Source organism: Arachis ipaensis, chromosome B10 (assembly GCF_000816755.2).
Source record: "Arachis ipaensis cultivar K30076 chromosome B10, Araip1.1, whole genome shotgun sequence".
Taxonomy (NCBI): domain Eukaryota; kingdom Viridiplantae; phylum Streptophyta; class Magnoliopsida; order Fabales; family Fabaceae; genus Arachis; species Arachis ipaensis.
In genome coordinates, this window is record NC_029794.2 from 132,088,790 (window position 1) to 132,096,215 (window position 7,426).

Sequence of the window (7,426 nt, forward strand, 5' to 3'; positions counted from 1 at the left end):
TGAGCATTCATCTCCTGAAAAAGATCAATACTTTGATGGGTACAGTACCTCGTAAGCTATATTACCCTCTATCATCGTAATTATTTTTGTTAACATCTTCTTTTATGAATGTAGTGAGACATATGAAATATCAAGTGATGATCTAGAAGAATGGCTAAGGGGAAACGTTGAAAAAACTGCTGCAGAGGGGTATGTCTTGCTGGGGTGTCTATTTCAGATTTTGGTGTGTTTTGTTTGCTAATAATTGTTTCTTGTTTCGCAGGGAGAACCAAGCAGACATGCGATCGACAGAAGGTCGCTATGTCTCCTCTGAAACGTAAGAAGCTTTATTTAATAAAATCTTGTTATCATGATTGGGGTGTATTTTGTGGAACCATTTGGGTGTATTGTGTGGATCAAGTTGGGTGTATGTTGTTTATTAAGTTGGGATATTTCGTTTGTTGTGTTGCGTGTATATTGTCCATTCGGTTGGTTGTATCTTGTGCATTCATTTGGGTCTATTTTATACCTGTATTATATTTTGTGTGAATAACATGAAATCTGTTTAGAATACCGGCTGTGAACTTGGGAAGTGATGATCCTTCCTCTCAAGGACGCACAGAACAGAGTAGTGTAAACCAGCCGTCACAGAGCATGTAATTTCTCTTTCAAATAACCGTTACTTTTGTTCTTCTATTACCTTCTACTTCTAATTCTGTATATATATTTTTTTTAGAAAAAAAAGCCCTTTATTATTTTATTCAAGAAAAAAAAGGCAGGAAAAAAAAGCAAAAACTGCAAGTATGTAAGTTCTCAAAAAACAAAGCCTGTCTTCTTTTTGAATTGATCGGGTGTATTTTTTTACTTTCTTTGGGTGTATTTTAGGTTGAGTCCGATTCAACAGTCAGCCAGTGAGCCGGCTGATTCGAATATGATGGTTGTGAGGGAACAGACACCGTCGGATGCGCTTGCAATGTGAGTTTTTCAAGAATATTTCAACCTTATAACCTTATTATTTTCAAAGGCGTTGTTAACCTTTCATTTTTCTTCTTGTTTAGAGTCCCGATTCAAGTTTTTGTGCCGGCGTCCCAAACATCCACTGTGCCGGAACTTCAAGAAACACCTAAGACAGACTTTGAACCAACCCCTATGCTACAGATTGAAGGGACTAAAGAAACGTAAGAAATAGTTTTGGGTGTATATTTGTTTAGCGTTTGGGTGTATATTTGCAACAGTTTGGGTGTATATTGTTCCTGAATAGTTTTTTTTTACGCCATGATTAATTTTGTGTAACTGTGCAGCACTCCTGAAACCCCCAAACAACTTCAAGAGACCACACCCACAATTCCCCCAGCTCCAACTAAAATGTAAGTTCATCAGACTAAAATCAATCTTTGCTTATCATCCGTATATTCTTATTCTTATTCTTATTCTTATACATGATGATGCAGTCATCCAGCCGCAGAAGACGCTGCTGCCCTGTTGATGATGGCACGGACAGCAACCTATGTTCCTAAAACAGATCCAGGGGTGCCATCATTCAGCCTTGGATTGACTGATTCAAGCCAGGAGGGGGCATCAACGCAGGAGACAGAAAGGGCAAAATCTCCTGAAGCTGCAAATTTGCTAGAACAATTGGACGATTTGGTTCAAAAAATAGCAAGCAGTGCGGCGAAGGGAAAAAACAAAAGTCCACAAATTCAGAGGGGGACTGGGGGAGAAAGTTCTGCGAAGTTTGAAACTCCTGGGGCAATAAATCAGATTACGGATGATATGAAACAAAAGTGCTACATCTGGGGGACGAGACTGAAGGAAGACGCAGATGGCAATACTAACGAGTATGAGGAGATGTGCACTCTCGTTGCCCAACATGAATACATTCTGATGAGAATGCACCTTGCATCCCTCCAGGCAAAAAGTGATATAGAATCTCAGGTAATATTAGAATAACATTAATGTTTTTACACCAAAGTCAACTGCAATGTTTATTAATGTAAAATTGATTTCGGCATATATTTCTAGATTGTATCTGCCATCTGCCTCATCCTCAACCAGAAAAATGAAAAGAGGTTTCAAGAACAAATATACTGTCTCCCCTCCCGATATTGTGGTAAGTGTTACTTCTACGAACTTTGGGTGTATTTTCTGTATTGAATTCGGTGTATTTCTTACGTTCGATTGGGTGTAAGTTGTGTATTTTCAGTATCTCATTTCTTGTTTCGCAATTCTTGCAGAGCATGGCACTTTCGGATCACCCAAACGGGGAATTCATATCACCGAAAACGAATAAGGAATTCAGGGTGGAAGACTACCCGAGTTTTATTCCCTTCATAGATAGAAAAAAATTAACTTCGCATCCTTATGTAAGTTTTCGTTTGCTAAATTTGTTAGTACGCTTATTTACTTATATGCCAAATAAAATAACGCACTGTTGAAATGTGGCAATCCTTCAGATTTTTGCACCTGTTTGCCACTCGGGACATTGGTGGTTATGGATGATAAATACAACGAAGTGGAAATGTCATATACTTGACCCGCTACACAAAAAAGCTCCAAGCGAAGAGAGAAAGCAGATTAATAAATTCACTGTAAGTTGTCTCTGTCTTCTTTACTTTAATAGATAAGTCTATTTCGTTAGTTGTGTTGGGTGTATGTTGTCCATTCAGTTGGGTGTATCTTGTGCATTCATTCGGGTGTATTAATGATTTGTTTTGGTATTTAAGGGATATGTATTTTCAAGATTGAGAGCATATGCCGGCGGGGAACCTCTGCAGAAAGATGAGAAGGAGAAGGAAATTAAAGCATCATATGTTAAAATATCAGGCCAAAAAACAAGGTATAAATTTGTGACTCTGAACATTAAACTTTCCTAAATGAGATTTGTAATCTATTTTCTTCGTTTTTAGCTATGACTGCGCTATCTACGTTATGAAGTGGCTTGAGTTAATTGAGCCGGAAAACATTAAAAAGGGGAAGTATAAATGGGATAATTGGAAATAGGTAACTGTCTTTAGAACTATATAACTCTGTATTACTTTACTGAATTAATATTGCTGTTTAAACATAATATACTTTTTAATTGTAGGAGGAGGTGGACCACTATAGAGTGGAGTATGCTTTCCGGATACTATTCAGTGAGATGAATAAACAGAGAGATCGGGCAATTAGAGAGAGTAGTGCTATAAGGCTGTCGAAGCCATCCTCTGTATTATTGAGTCCGTTTTGTCAGATAAATTCTGCTGATATAGAAACTGCGTAATCCAACTGTTGGGTAGTTTGTAAATTGAACAAATGATGTAAATATTTGCCATTTATCAACAACTTCTATTCCATGTATATTTTTTTCCATAGTTAAACTATCTGTGCTGTTAAACTGTCTGTGCTGTATTCAAAAGCTGTATTACAGGTGATAAAATATGAAGAAAAAAATCAAGGCATATATAAACGCAAATTATAAACTGTTACACCCAACGCAAGTCTAATAATACACCCAAGATTACATAAAATATACACCCAAACTGTATGTGCTGTATTCAAAATGTATGAATTACATGTACTAAAATATGAAGAAAAACATCAAATCAAATATACACCCATAACCTGCGAATTTTTACAGCTTTTGTTCTATATGTATCTATATATGTGTCTATATCTAAATTGTGAATTAACAAAAATACACCCAAAAGAACAGTGCTTTTACACCTATATTCTATAAAACTATACACCCAAAGAGTTATCCCCCGCTGCTGGTACCCTGAACTGATAATTCATAACGTGTCCTTGATATTGGCTGGAAATTGAATGCACCGCTGATGCAGCATCAAACAGGTTTATCTTAATATAACACTCACACATTAGCTAAACTATTAACGAGAAAAATAAACTCAATCGCCACAAATTTAAGGAACATTACTTTTACCTCGCTTAAAACTTTCGTCTTCTTCTTCTTTGTGGCATTTGCAATCTGTTTCTCCAACTTTGAACCTGTGGGTCGCCTCTTTACCTTCTTGCTCCATCGTTCCAGTATGTATCTAGGTGACACTTGGCTTGCTTGTTCGAAGCTTAACACGCTTAGTGCGTGACGGCACAGTATCCCTCTCGACTCGAATAATAAGCATTGGCATTTTACCTCGGCTGCAACTGAGTCGTAATTTACCACGAACTTGTTGAATATTGAGTTGGAAACTTGTTCTCCGACTTCGTATACTGAATAGCCTAGAGCGGAATTCCTTAATCTGGTGATGCAATTCGCCTTTCCTCTGAATTGCGCTTGGACTTCCCTAAACTTTGCATGAGTGTACGCATCTTGAAACTGAGCTTCAATGGAGGATTTGGTTGCACACGGTATGACCGTATGAAAATCTGCAGCATCTAATTCTCTCTCTGCTTGCTCCCTGCTTCCGAGGCAATTATCGTATTGTTTGACGAACTGAATAAGCGAGCTGTTCCGAGTGATATACTTGTTAAAAAATGAATGCATACTCTCGCTCCTTTGTGTGCTTCTCATCCCTGCCCAGCAGTGGTGATCCAGATAGATAGGAACCCATATGTGACGGTCTTCGTACAGATCTGCATAATACACCCAAACACAGACTGTAAATACACCTGAAAGAACATGCAATATACACCTCTGCTGCAGATTTTAAAAAGACATTACCTGAAAGCCACTTTTTGTCCGCAAGACCAAAATTCAGCAGAAAATCGTTCCAATTCCTATCGAATGAGTCTTTGCTATGAGAGTTCCAAACAACTTGGCTCATTTCTTGTTCGATATCGGCATGTCCCTTGTACCCGTTTAATTTGCTTGGAATCTTCTTCATGATGTGCCAAATACACCAACGGTGAACTGTTGTTGGCATACAGGCCTCTAAAGCCCTTTTCATTGATGCGCACTGATCGGTGAGAAACCCTTTCGGAGTGTTTCCTCCCATGCAACGAAGCCAGCATTGAAATAACCATTTGAATGATTCAATTTCTTCGTTCTTCATCAAAGAGCATCCGAGAAGTGTTGACTGACCGTGGTGATTCACCCCGACAAAAGAACCACAGACCAAATTATACCTGAAACAAATGACCATGGTCCAGAATGCAAAATCATTAGTTACACCCCAACAAATGCTTCGTATTCACCCAATGAAACAGCCAATATACACCTCTGCTGCGGATTCATAAAAATAAATTAATTTAGCATCATAAACAGGGACAGTTTGTTACCTGTTTGTATTGTAGGTGGTGTCGAATGAAATGACGTCTCTGAAATACTCAAAGGCGGCTCTGCTTCTTGCATCGGCCCAAAAAGCCAGCTTAATCGATTGATCCTCCTCGAGTTCGAGCTCAAAAAAGAAATTCGGANGTCTTCTCGGTCGGAGATATTTTAGATTTCTATTTTCCCTCTCTGCTACATGTAATCAGTTGATTCTTAATCTCGTTTCCCTTCCTATTTGTGCACCGAACTCTTGTAGAGAAACCTGCAGCCTTGGCGTAGTTCCTGTAAAATTTTCCAGCATCTTCAAAGGTGGTAAAGGTCATTCCAACCTTCGGAACAAGCTCGTCATCAACAACCGAGAGAGGCTGCACAATACACCGTGTCAGAAACTGTGAATACACCCGTAGATATGATTCAAATACACCCAATCATGCCTAATATGATACACCCGAACCGCAACAACTCAACTACACAATGACCTTTAAAGCCATAAACTGTAAATACACAGGCTGCAGAATACACCATGTCAAAAACTAAAAACACACCCAATCATGTCTGATATAATACACCTGAACAACAACAACTCAATTAAAATAACAAAAAACCAGTAAAGTATAGATACACCCACACTTCTAGCAAAAATACACCCAAAAAAGACCTGATCTACACCCGAGCGTCTGCTATAAATTCCAGGTAATTAATCACAACTAATACATTGAATCGACAGATTCATGTTAATGTGTTAGTTTCACAGTCAATGTTCAGCAATTTTTCAACTACAGAATGCTATACAAATTACTGAAAGAAAATTCATACTAATCCTATGTAAATCAAACCTCAGGAACTTCGTTAGATTCAAATTCATAATCCACTTTGCCTGGATTCAGCTGACAATCTGAGGTTGAATGATCCATTATCTTCAAAACGAGTTCAAACTTTGATTTCAGAAAACAACAAATCAAAATAGAAAACGAAACTCGAGTTGCAGAGAGAGAAAAAGGTAACGTAAACGAAGAACATACCAGTGAGAAAAGGAGAGGAAAAGAACGATGGAGAAGAAGGAGGGAAGACGCGCAAGAAGAAGAACAACCAAATCTCAAAATAACGAAAACGAAGAAGGAAACAAATATTTTAAATTTGGTAGTTAGATATACGCGGGATCTTATATAGCGCGTGTAATCAACGTATGTGGAGCAGCGCATATTTTAGTTTTATTGTTTAATAAACTTGTAAAGCATACAAGCCCTAATGACTTGTATGCAGAACTTTTCCGTTATTATATTTTTATTAAAATTCATAATTTGTTGTATTAAATATCTGTATATAGAATAAATGATGAATGTGCTACTAAATTTTGATATTGACAAGTATTATATATGAAATAGAATAATACCTTAATTTTTACAACTTAGATTTTGACGTATTTTATCAAATATTATTTATATTTAAAGGTTGATATAGAGATGTTTATCTCTTAACTTTTAAAGACTAAATTAAGTATATTGTCATTATCATAACCTCTCAAAAGTTAATTTTATGGATTCTCCTATGGTAGACATGATCCAGTTCAGTTTGCAAAATTCGGTTCGGATTCAAATATTTAGGAGCTAATTTAATGTATTTTATCGAATTTAAAGATGACACGGATCTTAAACATAGATCCAACCATCCTTTAGGATCAAGTTCGGGTCAAAATAAATCCGACTTTACCTGACTCATTTACATATTAAGAGAACTAAAAAACATATACATATTTTAAATTAATTTTAATATTATATATATTAATTATAAATTTATTACTTTATTTTTAATTACACTTATTAAATTAGAAAATAGATCAAAGAAGCATCAAATTAGAATTTATGGACAAATTCAAATTCAAATATGGATATCAATCTCAAAAACAAATTTTTTCTTTATAAATAAGTGTATCATAAATAAGTTTCTTTATAAATTATTGTTAAAATTTTAAAGATCCGATTTTCACCCGATTTAGACCCGATATAATTATGACCCGAAAATATTTAGATTTCATCAGATTTAGGATCAGGTTATAATATAAAAAATATACTTTATATATATTTCGAGTCAGATCTAAGTCAGAACAAATCTAGTTTCACCCGATTTATGTACACCCCAAAATTCCCCTACAAGAAAACTGAGAAAACTTAATAGGTGGTGGCAAAGATCCAATGGTATGGGATTTGGAGCTACACACAAACAATTTTTACTTTTTCGATG

At 36.3% G+C, this 7,426-nt stretch overlaps 1 long non-coding RNA gene across 1 annotated transcript; it reads left to right on the forward strand.

Annotated features, from left to right (window-relative positions):
* On the forward strand, positions 2,589-2,934 carry LOC107622176. The gene is made up of 2 exons (XR_001616112.2): positions 2,589-2,815; positions 2,886-2,934. It is a non-coding gene; the product is annotated as an uncharacterized LOC107622176 (long non-coding RNA).